Source organism: Phyllobates terribilis, unplaced genomic scaffold (assembly GCF_046119375.1).
Source record: "Phyllobates terribilis strain yellow unplaced genomic scaffold, ASM4611937v1 Scaffold_3__8_contigs__length_932513732, whole genome shotgun sequence".
NCBI lineage: Eukaryota > Metazoa > Chordata > Amphibia > Anura > Dendrobatidae > Phyllobates > Phyllobates terribilis.
In genome coordinates, this window is record NW_027362763.1 from 856800179 (window position 1) to 856819152 (window position 18974).

At 54.2% G+C, this 18974-nt stretch overlaps 42 non-coding genes across 42 annotated transcripts; all 42 read left to right on the forward strand.

Moving 5' to 3' along the window:
• Positions 1–114: 114 nt before the first annotated feature.
• On the forward strand, positions 115–230 carry LOC141259842 (U5 spliceosomal RNA). The gene has a single exon (XR_012318610.1). It is a non-coding gene; the product is annotated as a U5 spliceosomal RNA (small nuclear RNA).
• A 332-nt stretch (positions 231–562) lies between these two features.
• Positions 563–678, forward strand: LOC141259946 (U5 spliceosomal RNA). Its single transcript, XR_012318711.1, has one exon. It is a non-coding gene; the product is annotated as a U5 spliceosomal RNA (small nuclear RNA).
• Positions 679–1010: 332 nt separating this feature from the next.
• Positions 1011–1126, forward strand: LOC141260072 (U5 spliceosomal RNA). Its single transcript, XR_012318833.1, has one exon. It is a non-coding gene; the product is annotated as a U5 spliceosomal RNA (small nuclear RNA).
• Positions 1127–1458: 332 nt separating this feature from the next.
• LOC141259827 (U5 spliceosomal RNA) lies at positions 1459–1574 on the forward strand. Its single transcript, XR_012318595.1, has one exon. It is a non-coding gene; the product is annotated as a U5 spliceosomal RNA (small nuclear RNA).
• A 333-nt stretch (positions 1575–1907) lies between these two features.
• On the forward strand, positions 1908–2023 carry LOC141260487 (U5 spliceosomal RNA). The gene has a single exon (XR_012319237.1). It is a non-coding gene; the product is annotated as a U5 spliceosomal RNA (small nuclear RNA).
• Positions 2024–2355: 332 nt separating this feature from the next.
• LOC141260931 (U5 spliceosomal RNA) lies at positions 2356–2471 on the forward strand. The gene has a single exon (XR_012319646.1). It is a non-coding gene; the product is annotated as a U5 spliceosomal RNA (small nuclear RNA).
• A 332-nt stretch (positions 2472–2803) lies between these two features.
• On the forward strand, positions 2804–2919 carry LOC141260932 (U5 spliceosomal RNA). The gene has a single exon (XR_012319647.1). It is a non-coding gene; the product is annotated as a U5 spliceosomal RNA (small nuclear RNA).
• Positions 2920–3251: 332 nt separating this feature from the next.
• LOC141260933 (U5 spliceosomal RNA) lies at positions 3252–3367 on the forward strand. Its single transcript, XR_012319648.1, has one exon. It is a non-coding gene; the product is annotated as a U5 spliceosomal RNA (small nuclear RNA).
• Positions 3368–3699: 332 nt separating this feature from the next.
• LOC141261038 (U5 spliceosomal RNA) lies at positions 3700–3815 on the forward strand. Its single transcript, XR_012319749.1, has one exon. It is a non-coding gene; the product is annotated as a U5 spliceosomal RNA (small nuclear RNA).
• A 332-nt stretch (positions 3816–4147) lies between these two features.
• Positions 4148–4263, forward strand: LOC141259830 (U5 spliceosomal RNA). The gene has a single exon (XR_012318598.1). It is a non-coding gene; the product is annotated as a U5 spliceosomal RNA (small nuclear RNA).
• A 332-nt stretch (positions 4264–4595) lies between these two features.
• LOC141259999 (U5 spliceosomal RNA) lies at positions 4596–4711 on the forward strand. Its single transcript, XR_012318762.1, has one exon. It is a non-coding gene; the product is annotated as a U5 spliceosomal RNA (small nuclear RNA).
• A 332-nt stretch (positions 4712–5043) lies between these two features.
• On the forward strand, positions 5044–5159 carry LOC141260880 (U5 spliceosomal RNA). The gene has a single exon (XR_012319598.1). It is a non-coding gene; the product is annotated as a U5 spliceosomal RNA (small nuclear RNA).
• A 332-nt stretch (positions 5160–5491) lies between these two features.
• On the forward strand, positions 5492–5607 carry LOC141260035 (U5 spliceosomal RNA). Its single transcript, XR_012318797.1, has one exon. It is a non-coding gene; the product is annotated as a U5 spliceosomal RNA (small nuclear RNA).
• Positions 5608–5939: 332 nt separating this feature from the next.
• Positions 5940–6055, forward strand: LOC141259696 (U5 spliceosomal RNA). The gene has a single exon (XR_012318466.1). It is a non-coding gene; the product is annotated as a U5 spliceosomal RNA (small nuclear RNA).
• Positions 6056–6384: 329 nt separating this feature from the next.
• On the forward strand, positions 6385–6500 carry LOC141260934 (U5 spliceosomal RNA). Its single transcript, XR_012319649.1, has one exon. It is a non-coding gene; the product is annotated as a U5 spliceosomal RNA (small nuclear RNA).
• Positions 6501–6832: 332 nt separating this feature from the next.
• Positions 6833–6948, forward strand: LOC141260935 (U5 spliceosomal RNA). The gene has a single exon (XR_012319650.1). It is a non-coding gene; the product is annotated as a U5 spliceosomal RNA (small nuclear RNA).
• A 332-nt stretch (positions 6949–7280) lies between these two features.
• LOC141261039 (U5 spliceosomal RNA) lies at positions 7281–7396 on the forward strand. The gene has a single exon (XR_012319750.1). It is a non-coding gene; the product is annotated as a U5 spliceosomal RNA (small nuclear RNA).
• Positions 7397–7728: 332 nt separating this feature from the next.
• LOC141260936 (U5 spliceosomal RNA) lies at positions 7729–7844 on the forward strand. Its single transcript, XR_012319651.1, has one exon. It is a non-coding gene; the product is annotated as a U5 spliceosomal RNA (small nuclear RNA).
• A 332-nt stretch (positions 7845–8176) lies between these two features.
• On the forward strand, positions 8177–8292 carry LOC141260305 (U5 spliceosomal RNA). Its single transcript, XR_012319062.1, has one exon. It is a non-coding gene; the product is annotated as a U5 spliceosomal RNA (small nuclear RNA).
• A 332-nt stretch (positions 8293–8624) lies between these two features.
• On the forward strand, positions 8625–8740 carry LOC141259698 (U5 spliceosomal RNA). Its single transcript, XR_012318468.1, has one exon. It is a non-coding gene; the product is annotated as a U5 spliceosomal RNA (small nuclear RNA).
• Positions 8741–9071: 331 nt separating this feature from the next.
• LOC141260937 (U5 spliceosomal RNA) lies at positions 9072–9187 on the forward strand. Its single transcript, XR_012319652.1, has one exon. It is a non-coding gene; the product is annotated as a U5 spliceosomal RNA (small nuclear RNA).
• Positions 9188–9519: 332 nt separating this feature from the next.
• Positions 9520–9635, forward strand: LOC141260109 (U5 spliceosomal RNA). Its single transcript, XR_012318868.1, has one exon. It is a non-coding gene; the product is annotated as a U5 spliceosomal RNA (small nuclear RNA).
• Positions 9636–9967: 332 nt separating this feature from the next.
• LOC141259812 (U5 spliceosomal RNA) lies at positions 9968–10083 on the forward strand. The gene has a single exon (XR_012318580.1). It is a non-coding gene; the product is annotated as a U5 spliceosomal RNA (small nuclear RNA).
• A 332-nt stretch (positions 10084–10415) lies between these two features.
• Positions 10416–10531, forward strand: LOC141260939 (U5 spliceosomal RNA). Its single transcript, XR_012319654.1, has one exon. It is a non-coding gene; the product is annotated as a U5 spliceosomal RNA (small nuclear RNA).
• Positions 10532–10863: 332 nt separating this feature from the next.
• On the forward strand, positions 10864–10979 carry LOC141260036 (U5 spliceosomal RNA). The gene has a single exon (XR_012318798.1). It is a non-coding gene; the product is annotated as a U5 spliceosomal RNA (small nuclear RNA).
• A 332-nt stretch (positions 10980–11311) lies between these two features.
• Positions 11312–11427, forward strand: LOC141259697 (U5 spliceosomal RNA). The gene has a single exon (XR_012318467.1). It is a non-coding gene; the product is annotated as a U5 spliceosomal RNA (small nuclear RNA).
• Positions 11428–11756: 329 nt separating this feature from the next.
• Positions 11757–11872, forward strand: LOC141259901 (U5 spliceosomal RNA). The gene has a single exon (XR_012318668.1). It is a non-coding gene; the product is annotated as a U5 spliceosomal RNA (small nuclear RNA).
• Positions 11873–12204: 332 nt separating this feature from the next.
• On the forward strand, positions 12205–12320 carry LOC141259813 (U5 spliceosomal RNA). The gene has a single exon (XR_012318581.1). It is a non-coding gene; the product is annotated as a U5 spliceosomal RNA (small nuclear RNA).
• Positions 12321–12652: 332 nt separating this feature from the next.
• On the forward strand, positions 12653–12768 carry LOC141260375 (U5 spliceosomal RNA). Its single transcript, XR_012319132.1, has one exon. It is a non-coding gene; the product is annotated as a U5 spliceosomal RNA (small nuclear RNA).
• A 332-nt stretch (positions 12769–13100) lies between these two features.
• On the forward strand, positions 13101–13216 carry LOC141260940 (U5 spliceosomal RNA). Its single transcript, XR_012319655.1, has one exon. It is a non-coding gene; the product is annotated as a U5 spliceosomal RNA (small nuclear RNA).
• A 332-nt stretch (positions 13217–13548) lies between these two features.
• LOC141261040 (U5 spliceosomal RNA) lies at positions 13549–13664 on the forward strand. The gene has a single exon (XR_012319751.1). It is a non-coding gene; the product is annotated as a U5 spliceosomal RNA (small nuclear RNA).
• A 332-nt stretch (positions 13665–13996) lies between these two features.
• On the forward strand, positions 13997–14112 carry LOC141260941 (U5 spliceosomal RNA). The gene has a single exon (XR_012319656.1). It is a non-coding gene; the product is annotated as a U5 spliceosomal RNA (small nuclear RNA).
• Positions 14113–14444: 332 nt separating this feature from the next.
• LOC141260528 (U5 spliceosomal RNA) lies at positions 14445–14560 on the forward strand. The gene has a single exon (XR_012319276.1). It is a non-coding gene; the product is annotated as a U5 spliceosomal RNA (small nuclear RNA).
• Positions 14561–14892: 332 nt separating this feature from the next.
• Positions 14893–15008, forward strand: LOC141259699 (U5 spliceosomal RNA). The gene has a single exon (XR_012318469.1). It is a non-coding gene; the product is annotated as a U5 spliceosomal RNA (small nuclear RNA).
• Positions 15009–15339: 331 nt separating this feature from the next.
• LOC141260942 (U5 spliceosomal RNA) lies at positions 15340–15455 on the forward strand. The gene has a single exon (XR_012319657.1). It is a non-coding gene; the product is annotated as a U5 spliceosomal RNA (small nuclear RNA).
• Positions 15456–15787: 332 nt separating this feature from the next.
• Positions 15788–15903, forward strand: LOC141260539 (U5 spliceosomal RNA). Its single transcript, XR_012319286.1, has one exon. It is a non-coding gene; the product is annotated as a U5 spliceosomal RNA (small nuclear RNA).
• A 332-nt stretch (positions 15904–16235) lies between these two features.
• LOC141259709 (U5 spliceosomal RNA) lies at positions 16236–16351 on the forward strand. Its single transcript, XR_012318479.1, has one exon. It is a non-coding gene; the product is annotated as a U5 spliceosomal RNA (small nuclear RNA).
• A 332-nt stretch (positions 16352–16683) lies between these two features.
• On the forward strand, positions 16684–16799 carry LOC141260943 (U5 spliceosomal RNA). The gene has a single exon (XR_012319658.1). It is a non-coding gene; the product is annotated as a U5 spliceosomal RNA (small nuclear RNA).
• Positions 16800–17131: 332 nt separating this feature from the next.
• LOC141260546 (U5 spliceosomal RNA) lies at positions 17132–17247 on the forward strand. Its single transcript, XR_012319293.1, has one exon. It is a non-coding gene; the product is annotated as a U5 spliceosomal RNA (small nuclear RNA).
• Positions 17248–17579: 332 nt separating this feature from the next.
• Positions 17580–17695, forward strand: LOC141260579 (U5 spliceosomal RNA). Its single transcript, XR_012319323.1, has one exon. It is a non-coding gene; the product is annotated as a U5 spliceosomal RNA (small nuclear RNA).
• A 332-nt stretch (positions 17696–18027) lies between these two features.
• On the forward strand, positions 18028–18143 carry LOC141260944 (U5 spliceosomal RNA). Its single transcript, XR_012319659.1, has one exon. It is a non-coding gene; the product is annotated as a U5 spliceosomal RNA (small nuclear RNA).
• Positions 18144–18475: 332 nt separating this feature from the next.
• LOC141260945 (U5 spliceosomal RNA) lies at positions 18476–18591 on the forward strand. Its single transcript, XR_012319660.1, has one exon. It is a non-coding gene; the product is annotated as a U5 spliceosomal RNA (small nuclear RNA).
• Positions 18592–18974: the final 383 nt, after the last annotated feature.

Below are 18974 nucleotides of genomic sequence, written 5' to 3' on the forward strand. Positions count from 1 at the left end.
GTTGCCCTTTTTGTTTTTCCATCCCCAAAGGCCGCAGCCTCTTCTAGGTGGTCTCCCTGGGCCAAGGGAGGGCTGGGGCCATGGAGGTAGGTCGGGAGGAGGCCCTTGCCCAGTATACTCTGGCTTTTCTTCAGAACGTAAAAATCTTTCGCCTTTTACTAAAGATTTCCGTGGAGAGGAGCAAAACTGAGTTTTGTGGCAATTTTTGCATGCTCCAGCTTGCTGGGGCTTCCTTCATTTGGTTGAACAACAGAATGAGTGGGGGGTGGGCTTTCAGTGGGAGACTGAATCCTGTGGTTGGTTGGGAGGTGGCCCTCATTTGAATATTGTGGCAATGGATGGCCCCCTTCTGGGGAGCTGGAAGTGTAAGTGACGCTCTGGCAGCAGGATGGACCAGAACATGGAGCAGCCTATGGAAGATGATGGGCTGTCACCCGGCTGGCTGTGTGTTGCCCTTTTTGTTTTTCCATCCCCAAAGGCCGCAGCCTCTTCTAGGTGGTCTCCCTGGGCCAAGGGAGGGCTGCGGCCATGGCGGTAGGTCGGGAGGAGGCCCTTGCCCAGTATACTCTGGCTTCTCTTCAGAACGTGAAAATCTTTCGCCTTTTACTAAAGATTTCCGTGGAGAGGAGCAAAACTGAGTTTTGTGGCAATTTTTGCATGCTCCAGCTTGCTGGGGCTTCCTTCATTTGGTTGAACAACAGAATGAGTGGGGGGTGGGCTTTCAGTGGGAGACTGAATCCTGTGGTTGGTTGGCAGGTGGCCCTCATTTGAATATTGTGGCCATGGACGGCCCCCTTCTGGGGAGCTGGAAGTGTAAGTGACGATCTGGCAGCAGGATGGACCAGAACATGGAGCAGCCTATGGAAGATGATGGGCTGTCGCCCGGCTGGCTGTGTGTTGCCCTTTTTGTTTTTCCATCCCCAAAGGCCGCAGCCTCTTCTAGGTGGTCTCCCTGGGCCAAGGGAGGGCTGCGGCCATGGCGGTAGGTCGGGAGGAGGCCCTTGCCCAGTATACTCTGGCTTCTCTTCAGAACGTAAAAATCTTTCGTCTTTTACTAAAGATTTCCGTGGAGAGGAGCAAAACTGAGTCTTGTGGCAATTTTTGCATGCTCCAGCTTGCTGGGGCTTCTTTCATTTGGTTGAACAACAGAATGAGTGGGGGGTGGGCTTTCAGTGGGAGACTGAATCCTGTGGTTGGTTGGGAGGTGGCCCTCATTTGAATATTGTGGCCATGAACGGCCCTCTTCTGGGGAGCTGGAAGTGTAAGTGACGCTCTGGCAGCAGGATGGACCAGAACATGGAGCAGCCTATGGAAGATGATGGGCTGTCGCCCGGCTGGCTGTGTGTTGCCCTTTTTGTTTTTCCATCCCCAAAGGCCGCAGCCTCTTCTAGGTGGTCTCCCTGGGCCAAGGGAGGGCTGCGGCCATGGCGGTAGGTCGGGAGGAGGCCCTTGCCCAGTATACTCTGGCTTCTCTTCAGAATGTAAAAATCTTTTGCCTTTTACTAAAGATTTCCGTGGAGAGGAGCAAAACTGAGTTTTGTGGCAATTTTTGCATGCTCCAGCTTGCTGGGGCTTCCTTCATTTGGTTGAACAACAGAATGAGTGGGGGGTGGGCTTTCAGTGGGAGACTGAATCCTGTGGTTGGTTGGGAGGTGGCCCTCATTTGAATATTGTGGCCATGGACGGCCCCCTTCTGGGGAGCTGGAAGTGTAAGTGACGCTCTGGCAGCAGGATGGACCAGAACATGGAGCAGCCTATGGAAGATGATGGGCTGTCGCCCGGCTGGCTGTGTGTTGCCCTTTTTGTTTTTCCATCCCCAAAGGCAGGCAGCCTCTTCAAGGTGGTCTCCCTGGGCCAAGGGAGGGCTGCGGCCATGGCGGTAGGTCGGGAGGAGGCCCTTGCCCAGTATACTCTGGCTTCTCTTCAGAACGTAAAAATCTTTCGCCTTTTAGTAAAGATTTCTGTGGAGAGGAGCAAAACTGAGTTTTATGGCAATTTTTGCATGCACCAGCTTGCTGGGGCTTCTTTCATTTGGTTGAACAACAGAATGAGTGGGGGGTGGGCTTTCAGTGGGAGACTGAATCCTGTGGTTGGTTGGGAGGTGGCCCTCATTTGAATATTGTGGCCATGAACGGCCCCCTTCTGGGGAGCTGGAAGTGTAAGTGACGCTCTGGCAGCAGGATGGACCAGAACATGGAGCAGCCTATGGAAGATGATGGGCTGTCGCCCGGCTGGCTGTGTGTTGCCCTTTTTGTTTTTCCATCCCCAAAGGCCGCAGCCTCTTCTAGGTGGTCTCCCTGGGCCAAGGGAGGGCTGCGGCCATGGCGGTAGGTCGGGAGGAGGCCCTTGCCCAGTATACTCTGGCTTCTCTTCAGAACGTAAAAATCTTTCGCCTTTTACTAAAGATTTCCGTGGAGAGGAGCAAAACTGAGTTTTGTGGCAATTTTTGCATGCTCCAGCTTGCTGGGGCTTCTTTCATTTGGTTGAACAACAGAATGAGTGGGGGGTGGGCTTTCAGTGGGAGACTGAATTCTGTGGTTGGTTGGGAGGTGGCCCTCATTTGAATATTGTGGCCATGGACGGCCCCCTTCTGGGGAGCTGGAAGTGTAAGTGACGCTCTGGCAGCAGGATGGACCAGAACATGGAGCAGCTTATGGAAGATGATGGGCTGTCGCCCGGCTGCCTCTGTGTTGCCCTTTTTGTTTTTCCATCCCCAAAGGCCGCAGCCTCTTCTAGGTGGTCTCCCTGGGCCAAGGGAGGGCTGCGGCCGTGGCGGTAGGTCGGGAGGAGGCCCTTGCCCAGTATACTCTGGCTTCTCTTCAGAACGTAAAAATCTTTCGCCTTTTACTAAAGATTTCCGTGGAGAGGAGCAAAACTGAGTTTTGTGGCAATTTTTGCATGCTCCAGCTTGCTGGGGCTTCCTTCATTTGGTTGAACAACAGAATGAGTGGGGGGTGGGCTTTCAGTGGGAGACTGAATCCTGTGGTTGGTTGGGAGGTGGCCCTCATTTGAATATTGTGGCCATGGACGGCCCCCTTCTGGGGAGCTGGAAGTGTAAGTGACGCTCTGGCAGCAGGATGGACCAGAACATGGAGCAGCCTATGGAAGATGATGGGCTGTCGCCCGGCTGGCTGTGTGTTGCCCTTTTTGTTTTTCCATCCCCAAAGGCCGCAGCCTCTTCTAGGTGGTCTCCCTGGGCCAAGGGAGGGCTGCGGCCATGGCGGTAGGTCGGGAGGAGGCCCTTGCCCAGTATACTCTGGCTTCTCTTCAGAACGTAAAAATCTTTCGCCTTTTACTAAAGATTTCCGTGGAGAGGAGCAAAACTGAGTTTTGTGGCAATTTTTGCATGCTCCAGCTTGCTGGGGCTTCCTTCATTTGGTTGAACAACAGAATGAGTGGGGGGTGGGCTTTCAGTGGGAGACTGAATCCTGTGGTTGGTTGGGAGGCGGCCCTCATTTGAATATTGTGGCCATGGACGGCCCCCTTCTGGGGAGCTGGAAGTGTAAGTGACGCTCTGGCAGCAGGATGGACCAGAACATGGAGCAGCCTATGGAAGATGATGGGCTGTCGCCCGGCTGGCTGTGTGTTGCCCTTTTTGTTTTTCCATCCCCAAAGGCCGCAGCCTCTTCTAGGTGGTCTCCCTGGGCCAAGGGAGGGCTGCGGCCATGGCGGTAGGTCGGGAGGAGGCCCTTGCCCAGTATACTCTGGCTTCTCTTCAGAACGTAAAAATCTTTTGCCTTTTACTAAAGATTTCCGTGGAGAGGAGCAAAACTGAGTTTTGTGGCAATTTTTGCATGCTCCAGCTTGCTGGGGCTTCCTTCATTAGGTTGAACAACAGAATGAGTGGGGGGTGGGCTTTCAGTGGGAGACTGAATCCTGTGGTTGGTTGGGAGGTGGCCCTCATTTGAATATTGTGGCCATGGACGGCCCCCTTCTGGGGAGCTGGAAGTGTAAGTGACGCTCTGGCAGCAGGATGGACCAGAACATGGAGCAGCCTATGGAAGATGATGGGCTGTCGCCCGGCTGGCTGTGTGTTGCCCTTTTTGTTTTTCCATCCCCAAAGGCCGCAGCCTCTTCTAGGTGGTCTCCCTGGGCCAAGGGAGGGCTGCGGCCATGGCGGTAGGTCGGGAGGAGGCCCTTGCCCAGTATACTCTGGCTTCTCTTCAGAACGTAAAAATCTTTCGCCTTTTACTAAAGATTTCCGTGGAGAGGAGCAAAACTGAGTTTTGTGGCAGTTTTTGCATGCTCCAGCTTGCTGGGGCTTCCTTCATTTGGTTGAACAACAGAATGAGTGGGGGGTGGGCTTTCAGTGGGAGACTGAATCCTGTGGTTGGTTGGGAGGTGGCCCTCATTTGAATATTGTGGCCATGGACGGCCCCCTTCTGGGGAGCTGGAAGTGTAAGTGACGCTCTGGCAGCAGGATGGACCAGAACATGGAGCAGCCTATGGAAGATGATGGGCTGTCGCCCGGCTGGCTGTGTGTTGCCCTTTTTGTTTTTCCATCCCCAAAGGCCGCAGCCTCTTCTAGGTGGTCTCCCTGGGCCAAGGGAGGGCTGCGGCCATGGCGGTAGGTCGGGAGGAGGCCCTTGCCCAGTATACTCCGGCTTCTCTTCAGAATGTAAAAATCTTTCGCCTTTTACTAAAGATTTCCGTGGAGAGGAGCAAAACTGAGTTTTGTGGCAATTTTTGCATGCTCCAGCTTGCTGGGGCTTCCTTCATTTGGTTGAACAACAGAATGAGTGGGGGGTGGGCTTTCAGTGGGAGACTGAATCCTGTGGTTGGTTGGGAGGTGGCCCTCATTTGAATATTGTGGCCATGGACGGCCCCCTTCTGGGGAGCTGGAAGTGTAAGTGACGCTCTGGCAGCAGGATGGACCAGAACATGGAGCAGCCTATGGAAGATGATGGGCTGTCGCCCGGCTGACTGTGTGTTGCCCTTTTTGTTTTTCCATCCCCAAAGGCCGCAGCCTCTTCTAGGTGGTCTCCCTGGGCCAAGGGAGGGCTGCGGCCATGGCGGTAGGTCGGGAGGAGGCCCTTGCCCAGTATACTCTGGCTTCTCTTCAGAACGTAAAAATCTTTTGCCTTTTACTAAAGATTTCCGTGGAGAGGAGCAAAACTGAGTTTTGTGGCAATTTTTGCATGCTCCAACTTGCTGGGGCTTCCTTCATTTGGTTGAACAACAGAATGAGTGGGGGGTGGGCTTTCAGTGGGAGACTGAATCCTGTGGTTGGTTGGGAGGTGGCCCTCATTTGAATATTGTGGCCATGGACGGCCCCCTTCTGGGGAGCTGGAAGTGTAAGTGACGCTCTGGCAGCAGGATGGACCAGAACATGGAGCAGCCTATGGAAGATGATGGGCTGTCGCCCGGCTGGCTGTGTGTTGCCCTTTTTGTTTTTCCATCCCCAAAGGCCGCAGCCTCTTCTAGGTGGTCTCCCTGGGCCAAGGGAGGGCTGCGGCCATGGCGGTAGGTCGGGAGGAGGCCCTTGCCCAGTATACTCTGGCTTCTCTTCAGAACGTAAAAATCTTTCGCCTTTTACTAAAGATTTCTGTGGAGAGGAGCAAAACTGAGTTTTGTGGCAATTTTTGCATGCTCCAGCTTGCTGGGGCTTCCTTCATTTGGTTGAACAACAGAATGAGTGGGGGGTGGGCTTTCAGTGGGAGACTGAATCCTGTGGTTGGTTGGGAGGTGGCCCTCATTTGAATATTGTGGCCATGAACGGCCCCCTTCTGGGGAGCTGGAAGTGTAAGTGACGCTCTGGCAGCAGGATGGACCAGAACATGGAGCAGCCTATGGAAGATGATGGGCTGTCGCCCGGCTGGCTGTGTGTTGCCCTTTTTGTTTTTCCATCCCCAAAGGCCGCAGCCTCTTCTAGGTGGTCTCCCTGGGCCAAGGGAGGGCTGCGGCCATGGCGGTAGGTCGGGAGGAGGCCCTTGCCCAGTATACTCCGGCTTCTCTTCAGAACGTAAAAATCTTTCGCCTTTTACTAAAGATTTCCGTGGAGAGGAGCAAAACTGAGTTTTGTGGCAATTTTTGCATGCTCCAGCTTGCTGGGGCTTCCTTCATTTGGTTGAACAGAATGAGTAGGGGGTGGGCTTTCAGTGGGAGACTGAATCCTGTGGTTGGTTGGGAGGTGGCCCTCATTTGAATATTGTGGCCATGGACGGCCCCCTTCTGGGGAGCTGGAAGTGTAAGTGACGCTCTGGCAGCAGGATGGACCAGAACATGGAGCAGCCTATGGAAGATGATGGGCTGTCGCCCGGCTGCCTGTGTGTTGCCCTTTTTGTTTTTCCATCCCCAAAGGCCGCAGCCTCTTCTAGGTGGTCTCCCTGGGCCAAGGGAGGGCTGCGGCCATGGCGGTAGGTCGGGAGGAGGCCCTTGCCCAGTATACTCTGGCTTCTCTTCAGAACGTAAAAATCTTTCGCCTTTTACTAAAGATTTCCGTGGAGAGGAGCAAAACTGAGTTTTGTGGCAATTTTTGCATGCTCCAGCTTGCTGGGGCTTCCTTCATTTGGTTGAACAACAGAATGAGTGGGGGGTGGGCTTTCAGTGGGAGACTGAATCCTGTGGTTGGTTGGGAGGTGGCCCTCATTTGAATATTGTGGCCATGGACGGCCCCCTTCTGGGGAGCTGGAAGTGTAAGTGACGCTCTGGCAGCAGGATGGACCAGAACATGGAGCAGCCTATGGAAGATGATGGGCTGTCGCCCGGCTGGCTGTGTGTTGCCCTTTTTGATTTTCCATCCCCAAAGGCCGCAGCCTCTTCTAGGTGGTCTCCCTGGGCCAAGGGAGGGCTGCGGCCATGGCGGTAGGTCGGGAGGAGGCCCTTGCCCAGTATACTCTGGCTTCTCTTCAGAACGTAAAAATCTTTCGCCTTTTACTAAAGATTTCCGTGGAGAGGAGCAAAACTGAGTTTTGTGGCAATTTTTGCATGCTCCAGCTTGCTGGGGCTTCCTTCATTTGGTTGAACAACAGAATGAGTGGGGGGTGGGCTTTCAGTGGGAGACTGAATCCTGTGGTTGGTTGGGAGGTGGCCCTCATTTGAATATTGTGGCCATGGACGGCCCCCTTCTGGGGAGCTGGAAGTGTAAGTGACGCTCTGGCAGCAGGATGGACCAGAACATGGAGCAGCCTATGGAAGATGATGGGCTGTCGCCCGGCTGGCTGTGTGTTGCCCTTTTTGTTTTTCCATCCCCAAAGGCCGCAGCCTCTTCTAGGTGGTCTCCCTGGGCCAAGGGAGGGCTGCGGCCATGGCGGTAGGTCGGGAGGAGGCCCTTGCCCAGTATACTCTGGCTTCTCTTCAGAACGTAAAAATCTTTTGCCTTTTACTAAAGATTTCCGTGGAGAGGAGCAAAACTGAGTTTTGTGGCAATTTTTGCATGCTCCAGCTTGCTGGGGCTTCCTTCATTAGGTTGAACAACAGAATGAGTGGGGGGTGGGCTTTCAGTGGGAGACTGAATCCTGTGGTTGGTTGGGAGGTGGCCCTCATTTGAATATTGTGGCCATGGACGGCCCCCTTCTGGGGAGCTGGAAGTGTAAGTGACGCTCTGGCAGCAGGATGGACCAGAACATGGAGCAGCCTATGGAAGATGATGGGCTGTCGCCCGGCTGGCTGTGTGTTGCCCTTTTTGTTTTTCCATCCCCAAAGGCCGCAGCCTCTTCTAGGTGGTCTCCCTGGGCCAAGGGAGGGCTGCGGCCATGGCGGTAGGTCGGGAGGAGGCCCTTGCCCAGTATACTCTGGCTTCTCTTCAGAACGTAAAAATCTTTCGCCTTTTACTAAAGATTTCCGTGGAGAGGAGCAAAACTGAGTTTTGTGGCAATTTTTGCATGCTCCAGCTTGCTGGGGCTTGATTCATTTGGTTGAACAACAGAATGAGTGGGGGGTGGGCTTTCAGTGGGAGACGGAATCCTGTGGTTGGTTGGGAGGTGGCCCTCATTTGAATATTGTGGCCATGGACGGCCCCCTTCTGGGGAGCTGGAAGTGTAAGTGACGCTCTGGCAGCAGGATGGACCAGAACATGGAGCAGCCTATGGAAGATGATGGGCTGTCGACCGGCTGGCTGTGTGTTGCCCTTTTTGTTTTTCCATCCCCAAAGGCCGCAGCCTCTTCTAGGTGGTCTCCCTGGGCCAAGGGAGGGCTGCGGCCATGGCGGTAGGTCGGGAGGAGGCCCTTGCCCAGTATACTCTAGCTTCTCTTCAGAACGTAAAAATCTTTCGCCTTTTACTAAAGATTTCTGTGGAGAGGAGCAAAACTGAGTTTTGTGGCAATTTTTGCATGCTCCAGCTTGCTGGGGCTTCCTTCATTTGGTTGAACAACAGAATGAGTGGGGGGTGGGCTTTCAGTGGGAGACTGAATCCTGTGGTTGGTTGGGAGGTGGCCCTCATTTGAATATTGTGGCCATGGACGGCCCCCTTCTGGGGAGCTGGAAGTGTAAGTGACGCTCTGGCAGCAGGATGGACCAGAACATGGAGCAGCCTATGGAAGATGATGGGCTGTCGCCCGGCTGGCTGTGTGTTGCCCTTTTTGTTTTTCCATCCCCAAAGGCCGCAGCCTCTTCTAGGTGGTCTCCCTGGGCCAAGGGAGGGCTGCGGCCATGGCGGTAGGTCGGGAGGAGGCCCTTGCCCAGTATACTCTGGCTTCTCTTCAGAACGTAAAAATCTTTCGCCTTTTACTAAAGATTTCCGTGGAGAGGAGCAGAACTGAGTTTTGTGGCAATTTTTGCATGCTCCAGCTTGCTGGGGCTTCCTTCATTGGTTGAACAACAGAATGAGTGGGGGGTGGGCTTTCAGTGGGAGACTGAATCCTGTGGTTGGTTGGGAGGTGGCCCTCATTTGAATATTGTGGCCATGGACGGCCCCCTTCTGGGGAGCTGGAAGTGTAAGTGACGCTCTGGCAGCAGGATGGACCAGAACATGGAGCAGCCTATGGAAGATGATGGGCTGTCGCCCGGCTGGCTGTGTGTTGCCCTTTTTGTTTTTCCATCCCCAAAGGCCGCAGCCTCTTCTAGGTGGTCTCCCTGGGCCAAGGGAGGGCTGCGGCCATGGCGGTAGGTCGGGAGGAGGCCCTTGCCCAGTATACTCTGGCTTCTCTTCAGAACGTAAAAATCTTTCGCCTTTTACTAAAGATTTCCGTGGAGAGGAGCAAAACTGAGTTTTGTGGCAATTTTTGCATGCTCCAGCTTGCTGGGGCTTCCTTCATTTGGTTGAACAACAGAATGAGTGGGGTGTGGGCTTTCAGTGGGAGACTGAATCCTGTGGTTGGTTGGGAGGTGGCCCTCATTTGAATATTGTGGCCATGGACGGCCCCCTTCTGGGGAGTTGGAAGTGTAAGTGACGCTCTGGCAGCAGGATGGACCAGAACATGGAGCAGCCTATGGAAGATGATGGGCTGTCGCCCGGCTGGCTGTGTGTTGCCCTTTTTGTTTTTCCATCCCCAAAGGCCGCAGCCTCTTCTAGGTGGTCTCCCTGGGCCAAGGGAGGGCTGCGGCCATGGCGGTAGGTCGGGAGGAGGCCCTCGCCCAGTATACTCTGGCTTCTCTTCAGAAGGTAAAAATCTTTCGCCTTTTACTAAAGATTTCCGTGGAGAGGAGCAAAACTGAGTTTTGTGGCAATTTTTGCATGCTCTAACTTGCTGGGGCTTCCTTCATTTGGTTGAACAACAGAATGAGTGGGGGGTGGGCTTTCAGTGGGAGACTGAATCCTGTGGTTGGTTGGGAGGTGGTCCTCATTTGAATATTGTGGCCATGGATGGCCCCCTTCTGGGGAGCTGGAAGTGTAAGTGACGCTCTGGCAGCAGGATGGACCAGAAAATGGAGCAGCCTATGGAAGATGATGGGCTGTCGCCCGGCTGGCTGTGTGTTGCCCTTTTTGTTTTTCCATCCCCAAAGGCCGCAGCCTCTTCTAGGTGGTCTCCCTGGGCCAAGGGAGGGCTGCGGCCATGGCGGTAGGTCGGGAGGAGGCCCTTGCCCAGTATACTCTGGCTTCTCTTCAGAATGTAAAAATCTTTCGCCTTTTACTAAAGATTTCCGTGGAGAGGAGCAAAACTGAGTTTTGTGGCAATTTTTGCATGCTCCAGCTTGCTGGGGCTTCCTTCATTTGGTTGAACAACAGAATGAGTGGGGGGTGGGCTTTCAGTGGGAGACTGAATCCTGTGGTTGGTTGGGAGGTGGCCCTCATTTGAATATTGTGGCCATGGACGGCCCCCTTCTGGGGAGCTGGAAGTGTAAGTGACGCTCTGGCAGCAGGATGGACCAGAACATGGAGCAGCCTATGGAAGATGATGGGCTGTCGCCCGGCTGGCTGTGTGTTGCCCTTTTTGTTTTTCCATCCCCAAAGGCCGCAGCCTCTTCTAGGTGGTCTCCCTGGGCCAAGGGAGGGCTGCGGCCATGGCGGTAGGTCGGGAGGAGGCCCTTGCCCAGTATACTCTGGCTTCTCTTCAGAACGTAAAAATCTTTCGCCTTTTACTAAAGATTTCCGTGGAGAGGAGCAAAACTGAGTTTTGTGGCAATTTTTGCATGCTCCAGCTTGCTGGGGCTTTCTTCATTTGGTTGAACAACAGAATGAGTGGGGGGTGGGCTTTCAGTGGGAGACTGAATCCTGTGGTTGGTTGGGAGATGGCCCTCATTTGAATATTGTGGCCATGGACGGCCCCCTTCTGGGGAGCTGGAAGTGTAAGTGACGCTCTGGCAGCAGGATGGACCAGAACATGGAGCAGCCTATGGAAGATGATGGGCTGTCGCCCGGCTGGCTGTGTGTTGCCCTTTTTGTTTTTCCATCCCCAAAGGCCGCAGCCTCTTCTAGGTGGTCTCCCTGGGCCAAGGGAGGGCTGCGGCCATGGCGGTAGGTCGGGAGGAGGCCCTTGCCCAGTATACTCTGGCTTCTCTTCAGAACGTAAAAATCTTTCGCCTTTTACTAAAGATTTCTGTGGAGAGGAGCAAAACTGAGTTTTGTGGCAATTTTTGCATGCTCCAGCTTGCTGGGGCTTCCTTCATTTGGTTGAACAACAGAATGAGTGGGGGGTGGGCTTTCAGTGGGAGACTGAATCCTGTGGTTGGTTGGGAGGTGGCCCTCATTTGAATATTGTGGCCATGAACGGCCCCCTTCTGGGGAGCTGGAAGTGTAAGTGACGCTCTGGCAGCTGGATGGACCAGAACATGGAGCAGCCTATGGAAGATGATGGGCTGTCGCCCGGCTGGCTGTGTGTTGCCCTTTTTGTTTTTCCATCCCCAAAGGCCGCAGCCTCTTCTAGGTGGTCTCCCTGGGCCAAGGGAGGGCTGCGGCCATGGCGGTAGGTCGGGAGGAGGCCCTTGCCCAGTATACTCCGGCTTCTCTTCAGAACGTAAAAATCTTTCGCCTTTTACTAAAGATTTCCGTGGAGAGGAGCAAAACTGAGTTTTGTGGCAATTTTTGCATGCTCCAGCTTGCTGGGGCTTCCTTCATTTGGTTGAACAGAATGAGTGGGGGGTGGGCTTTCAGTGGGAGACTGAATCCTGTGGTTGGTTGGGAGGTGGCCCTCATTTGAATATTGTGGCCATGGACGGCCCCCTTCTGGGGAGCTGGAAGTGTAAGTGACTCTCTGGCAGCAGGATGGACCAGAACATGGAGCAGCCTATGGAAGATGATGGGCTGTCGCCCGGCTGGCTGTGTGTTGCCCTTTTTGTTTTTCCATCCCCAAAGGCCGCAGCCTCTTCTAGGTGGTGTCCCTGGGCCAAGGGAGGGCTGCGGCCATGGCGGTAGGTCGGGAGGAGGCCCTTGCCCAGTATACTCTGGCTTCTCTTCAGAACGTAAAAATCTTTCGCCTTTTACTAAAGATTTCCGTGGAGAGGAGCAAAACTGAGTTTTGTGGCTATTTTTGCATGCTCCAGCTTGCTGGGGCTTCTTTCATTTGGTTGAACAACAGAATGAGTGGGGGGTGGGCTTTCAGTGGGAGACTGAATTCTGTGGTTGGTTGGGAGGTGGCCCTCATTTGAATATTGTGGCCATGGACGGCCCCCTTCTGGGGAGCTGGAAGTGTAAGTGACGCTCTGGCAGCAGGATGGACCAGAACATGGAGCAGCCTATGGAAGATGATGGGCTGTCGCCCGGCTGCCTGTGTGTTGCCCTTTTTGTTTTTCCATCCCCAAAGGCCGCAGCCTCTTCTAGGTGGTCTCCCTGGGCCAAGGGAGGGCTGCGGCCATGGCGGTAGGTCGGGAGGAGGCCCTTGCCCAGTATACTCTGGCTTCTCTTCAGAATGTAAAAATCTTTCGCCTTTTACTAAAGATTTCCGTGGAGAGGAGCAAAACTGAGTTTTGTGGCAATTTTTGCATGCTCCAGCTTGCTGGGGCTTCCTTCATTTGGTTGAACAACAGAATGAGTGGGGGGTGGGCTTTCAGTGGGAGACTGAATCCTGTGGTTGGTTGGGAGGTGGCCCTCATTTGAATATTGTGGCCATGGACGGCCCCCTTCTGGGGAGCTGGAAGTGTAAGTGACGCTCTGGCAGCAGGATGGACCAGAACATGGAGCAGCCTATGGAAGATGATGGGCTGTCGCCCGGCTGGCTGTGTGTTGCCCTTTTTGATTTTCCATCCCCAAAGGCCGCAGCCTCTTCTAGGTGGTCTCCCTGGGCCAAGGGAGGGCTGCGGCCATGGCGGTAGGTCGGTAGGAGGCCCTTGCCCAGTATACTCTGGCTTCTCTTCAGAACGTAAAAATCTTTCGCCTTTTACTAATGATTTCCGTGGAGAGGAGCAAAACTGAGTTTTGTGGCAATTTTTGCATGCTCCAGCTTGCTGGGGCTTCTTTCATTTGGTTGAACAACAGAATCAGTGGGGGGTGGGCTTTCAGTGGGAGACTGAATCCTGTGGTTGGTTGGGAGGTGGCCCTCATTTGAATATTGTGGCCATGGACGGCCCCCTTCTGGGGAGCTGGAAGTGTAAGTGACGCTCTGGCAGCAGGATGGACCAGAACATGGAGCAGCCTATGGAAGATGATGGGCTGTCGCCCGGCTGGCTGTGTGTTGCCCTTTTTGTTTTTCCATCCCCAAAGGCCGCAGCCTCTTCTAGGTGGTCTCCCTGGGCCAAGGGAGGGCTGCGGCCACGGCGGTAGGTCGGGAGGAGGCCCTTGCCCAGTATACTCTGGCTTCTCTTCAGAACGTAAAAATCTTTCGCCTTTTACTAAAGATTTCCGTGGAGAGGAGCAAAACTGAGTTTTGTGGCAATTTTTGCATGCTCCAGCTTGCTGGGGCTTCCTTCATTTGGTTGAACAACAGAATGAGTGGGGGGTGGGCTTTCAGTGGGAGACTGAATCCTGTGGTTGGTTGGGAGGTGGCCCTCATTTGAATATTGTGGCCATGGACGGTCCCCTTCTGGGGAGCTGGAAGTGTAAGTGACGCTCTGGCAGCAGGATGGACCAGAACATGGAGCAGCCTATGGAAGATGATGGGCTGTCGCCCGGCTGGCTGTGTGTTGCCCTTTTTGTTTTTCCATCCCCAAAGGCCGCAGCCTCTTCTAGGTGGTCTCCCTGGGCCAAGGGAGGGCTGCGGCCATGGCGGTAGGTCGGGAGGAGGCCCTTGCCCAGTATACTCTGGCTTCTCTTCAGAACGTAAAAATCTTTTGCCTTTTACTAAAGATTTCCGTGGAGAGGAGCAAAACTGAGTTTTGTGGCAATTTTTGCATGCTCCAGCTTGCTGGGGCTTCCTTCATTAGGTTGAACAACAGAATGAGTGGGGGGTGGGCTTTCAGTGGGAGACTGAATCCTGTGGTTGGTTGGGAGGTGGCCCTCATTTGAATATTGTGGCCATGGACGGCCCCCTTCTGGGGAGCTGGAAGTGTAAGTGACGCTCTGGCAGCAGGATGGACCAGAACATGGAGCAGCCTATGGAAGATGATGGGCTGTCGCCCGGCTGGCTGTGTGTTGCCCTTTTTGTTTTTCCATCCCCAAAGGCCGCAGCCTCTTCTAGGTGGTCTCCCTGGGCCAAGGGAGGGCTGCGGCCATGGCGGTAGGTCGAGAGGAGGCCCTTGCCCAGTATACTCTGGCTTCTCTTCAGAACGTAAAAATCTTTCGCCTTTTACTAAAGATTTCCGTGGAGAGGAGCAAAACTGAGTTTTGTGGCAATTTTTGCATGCTCCAGCTTGCTGGGGCTTCCTTCATTTGGTTGAACAACAGAATGAGTGGGGGGTGGGCTTTCAGTGGGAGACGGAATCCTGTGGTTGGTTGGGAGGTGGCCCTCATTTGAATATTGTGGCCATGGACGGCCCCCTTCTGGGGAGCTGGAAGTGTAAGTGACGCTCTGGCAGCAGGATGGACCAGAACATGGAGCAGCCTATGGAAGATGATGGGCTGTCGACCGGCTGGCTGTGTGTTGCCCTTTTTGTTTTTCCATCCCCAAAGGCCGCAGCCTCTTCTAGGTGGTCTCCCTGGGCCAAGGGAGGGCTGCGGCCATGGCGGTAGGTCGGGAGGAGGCCCTTGCCCAGTATACTCTGGCTTCTCTTCAGAACGTAAAAATCTTTCGCCTTTTACTAAAGTTTTCTGTGGAGAGGAGCAAAACTGAGCTTTGTGGCAATTTTTGCATGCTCCAGCTTGCTGGGGCTTCCTTCATTTGGTTGAACAACAGAATGAGTGGGGGGTGGGCTTTCAGTGGGAGACGGAATCCTGTGGTTGGTTGGGAGGTGGCCCTCATTTGAATATTGTGGCCATGGACGGCCCCCTTCTGGGGAGCTGGAAGTGTAAGTGACGCTCTGGCAGCAGGATGGACCAGAACATGGAGCAGCCTATGGAAGATGATGGGCTGTCGACCGGCTGGCTGTGTGTTGCCCTTTTTGTTTTTCCATCCCCAAAGGCCGCAGCCTCTTCTAGGTGGTCTCCCTGGGCCAAGGGAGGGCTGCGGCCATGGCGGTAGGTCGGGAGGAGGCCCTTGCCCAGTATACTCTGGCTTCTCTTCAGAACGTAAAAATCTTTCGCCTTTTACTAAAGATTTCCGTGGAGAGGAGCAGAACTGAGTTTTGTGGCAATTTTTGCATGCTCCAGCTTGCTGGGGCTTCCTTCATTGGTTGAACAACAGAATGAGTGGGGGGTGGGCTTTCAGTGGGAGACTGAATCCTGTGGTTGGTTGGGAGGTGGCCCTCATTTGAATATTGTGGCCATGGACGGCCCCCTTCTGGGGAGCTGGAAGTGTAAGTGACGCTCTGGCAGCAGGATGGACCAGAACATGGAGCAGCCTATGGAAGATGATGGGCTGTCGCCCGGCTGGCTGTGTGTTGCCCTTTTTGTTTTTCCATCCCCAAAGGCCGCAGCCTCTTCTAGGTGGTCTCCCTGGGCCAAGGGAGGGCTGCGGCCATGGCGGTAGGTCGGGAGGAGGCCCTTGCCCAGTATACTCTGGCTTCTCTTCAGAACGTAAAAATCTTTCGCCTTTTACTAAAGATTTCCGTGGAGAGGAGCAAAACTGAGTTTTGTGGCAATTTTTGCATGCTCCAGCTTGCTGGGGCTTCCTTCATTTGGTTGAACAACAAAATGAGTGGGGGGTGGGCTTTCAGTGGGAGACTGAATCCTGTGGTTGGTTGGGAGGTGGCCCTCATTTGAATATTGTGGCCATGGACGGCCCCCTTCTGGGGAGCTGGAAGTGTAAGTGACGCTCTGGCAGCAGGATGGACCAGAACATGGAGCAGCCTATGGAAGATGATGGGCTGTCGCCCGGCTGGCTGTGTGTTGCCCTTTTTGTTTTTCCATCCCCAAAGGCCGCAGCCTCTTCTAGGTGGTCTCCCTGGGCCAAGGGAGGGCTGCGGCCATGGCGGTAGGTCGGGAGGAGGCCCTTGCCCAGTATACTCTGGCTTCTCTTCAGAACGTAAAATTCTTTCGTCTTTTACTAAAGATTTCCTTGGAGAGGAGCAAAACTGAGTTTTGTGGCAATTTTTGCATGCTCCAGCTTGCTGGGGCTTCCTTCATTTGGTTGAACAACAAAATGAGTGGGGGGTGGGCTTTCAGTGGGAGACTGAATCCTGTGGTTGGTTGGGAGGTGGCCCTCATTTGAATATTGTGGCCATGGACGGCCCCCTTCTGGGGAGCTGGAAGTGTAAGTGACGCTCTGGCAGCAGGATGGACCAGAACATGGAGCAGCCTATGGAAGATGATGGGCTGTCGCCCGGCTGGCTGTGTGTTGCCCTTTTTGTTTTTCCATCCCCAAAGGCCGCAGCCTCTTCTAGGTGGTCTCCCTGGGCCAAGGAAGGGCTGCGGCCATGGCGGTAGGTCGGGAGGAGGCCCTTGCCCAGTATACTCTGGCTTCTCTTCAGAACGTAAAAATCTTTCGCCTTTTACTAAAGATTTCCGTGTAGAGGAGCAAAACTGAGTTTTGTGGCAATTTTTGCATGCTCCAGCTTGCTGGGGCTTCCTTCATTTGGTTGAACAACAGAATGAGTGGGGGTTGGGCTTTCAGTGGGAGACTGAATCCTGTGGTTGGTTGGGAGGTGGCCCTCATTTGAATATTGTGGCCATGGATGGCCCCCTTCTGGGGAGCTGGAAGTGTAAGTGACGCTCTGGCAGCAGGATGGACCAGAACATGGAGCAGCCTATGGAAGATGATGGGCTGTCGCCCGGCTGGCTGTGTGTTGCCCTTTTTGTTTTTCAATCCCCAAAGGCCGCAGCCTCTTGTAAGTGGTCTCCCTGGGCCAAGGGAGGGCTGCGGCCATTGCGGTAGGTCGGGAGGAGGCCCTTGCCCATTATACTCTGGCTTCTCTTCAGAACGTAAAAATCTTTCGCCTTTTACTAAAGATTTCCGTGGAGAGGAGCAAAACTGAGTTTTGTGGCAATTTTTGCATGCTCCAGCTTGCTGGGGCTTCCTTCATTTGGTTGAACAACAGAATGAGTGGGGGGTGGGCTTTCAGTGGGAGACTGAATCCTGTGGTTGGTTGGGAGGTGGCCCTCATTTGAATATTGTGGCCATGGACGGCCCCCTTCTGGGGAGCTGGAAGTGAAAGTGACTCTCTGGCAGCAGGATGGACCAGAACATGGAGCAGCCTATGGAAGATGATGGGCTGTCGCCCGGCTGGCTGTGTGTTGCCCTTTTTGTTTTTCCACCCCCAAAGGCCGCAGCCTCTTCTAGGTGGTCTCCCTGGGCCAAGGGAGGGCTGCGGCCATGGCGGTAGGTCGGGAGGAGGCCCTTGCCCACTATACTTTGGCTTCTCTTCAGAACGTAAAAATTTTTCGCCTTTTAGTAAAGATTTCCGTGGAGAGGAGCAAAACTGAGTTTTGTGGCAATGTTTGCATGCTCCAGCTTGCTGGGGCTTCCTTCATTTGGTTGAACAACAGAATGAGTGGGGGGTGGGCTTTCAGTGGGAGACTGAATCCTGTGGTTGGTTGGGAGGTGGCCCTCATTTGAATATTGTGGCCATGGACGGCCCCCTTCTGGGGAGCTGGAAGTGAAAGTGACTCTCTGGCAGCAGGATGGACCAGAACATGGAGCAGCCTATGGAAGATGATGGGCTGTCGCCCGGCTAGCTGTGTGTTGCCCTTTTTGTTTTTCCACCCCCAAAGGCCGCAGCCTCTTCTAGGTGGTCTCCCTGGGCCAAGGGAGGGCTGCGGCCATGGCGGTAGGTCGGGAGGAGGCCCTTGCCCACTATACTTTGGCTTCTCTTCAGAACGTAAAAATTTTTCGCCTTTTAGTAAAGATTTCCGTGGAGAGGAGCAAAACTGAGTTTTGTGGCAATGTTTGCATGCTCAAGCTTGCTGGGGCTTCCTTCATTTGGTTGAACAACAGAATGAGTGGGGGGTGGGCTTTCAGTGGGAGACTGAATCCTGTGGTTGGTTGGGATGTGGCCCTCATTTGAATATTGTGGCCATGGACGGCCCCCTTCTGGGGAGCTGGAAGTGTAAGTGACTCTCTGGCAGCAGAATGGACCAGAACATGGAGCAGCCTATGGAAGATGATGGGCTGTCGCCCGGCTGGCTGTGTGTTGCCCTTTTTGTTTTTCCATCCCCAAAGGCCGCAGCCTCTTCTAGGTGGTCTCCCTGGGCCAAGGGAGGGCTGCGGCCATGGCGGTAGGTCGGGAGGAGGCCCTTGCCCAGTATACTCTGGCTTCTCTTCAGAACGTAAAAATCTTTCGCCTTTTACTAAAGATTTCCGTGGAGAGGAGCAAAACTGAGTTTTGTGGCAATTTTTGCATGCTCCAGCTTGCTGGGGCTTCCTTCATTTGGTTGAACAACAGAATGAGTGGGGGGTGGGCTTTCAGTGGGAGACTGAATCCTGTGGTTGGTTGGGAGGTGGCCCTCATTTGAATATTGTGGCCATGGACGGCCCCCTTCTGGGGAGCTGGAAGTGTAAGTAACGCTCTGGCAGCAGGATGGACCAGAACATGGAGCAGCCTATGGAAGATGATGGGCTGTCGCCCGGCTGGCTGTGTGTTGCCCTTTTTGTTTTTCCATCCCCAAAGGCCGCAGCCTCTTCTAGGTGGTCTCCCTGGGCCAAGGGAGGGCTGCGGCCATGGCGGTAGGTCGGGAGGAGGCCCTTGCCCAGTATACTCTGGCTTCTCTTCAGAACGTAAAAATCTTTCGCCTTTTACTAAAGATTTCCGTGGAGAGGAGCAAAACTGAGTTTTGTGGCAATTTTTGCATGCTCCAGCTTGCTGGGGCTTCCTTCATTTGGCTGAACAACAGAATGAGTGGGGGGTGGGCTTTCAGTGGGAGACTGAATCCTGTGGTTGGTTGGGAGGTGGCCCTCATTTGAATATTGTGGCCATGGACGGCCCCCTACTGGGGAGCTGGAAGTGTAAGTGACGCTCTGGCAGCAGGATGGACCAGAACATGGAGCAGCCTATGGAAGATGATTGGCTGTCGCCCGGCTGGCTGTGTGTTGCCCTTTTTGTTTTTCCATCCCCAAAGGCCGCAGCCTCTTCTAGGTGGTCTCCCTGGGCCAAGGGAGGGGAGGTGGCCCTCATTTGAATATTGTGGCCATGGACGGCCCCCTTCTGGGGAGCTGGAAGTGTAAGTGACGCTCTGGCAGCAGGATGGACCAGA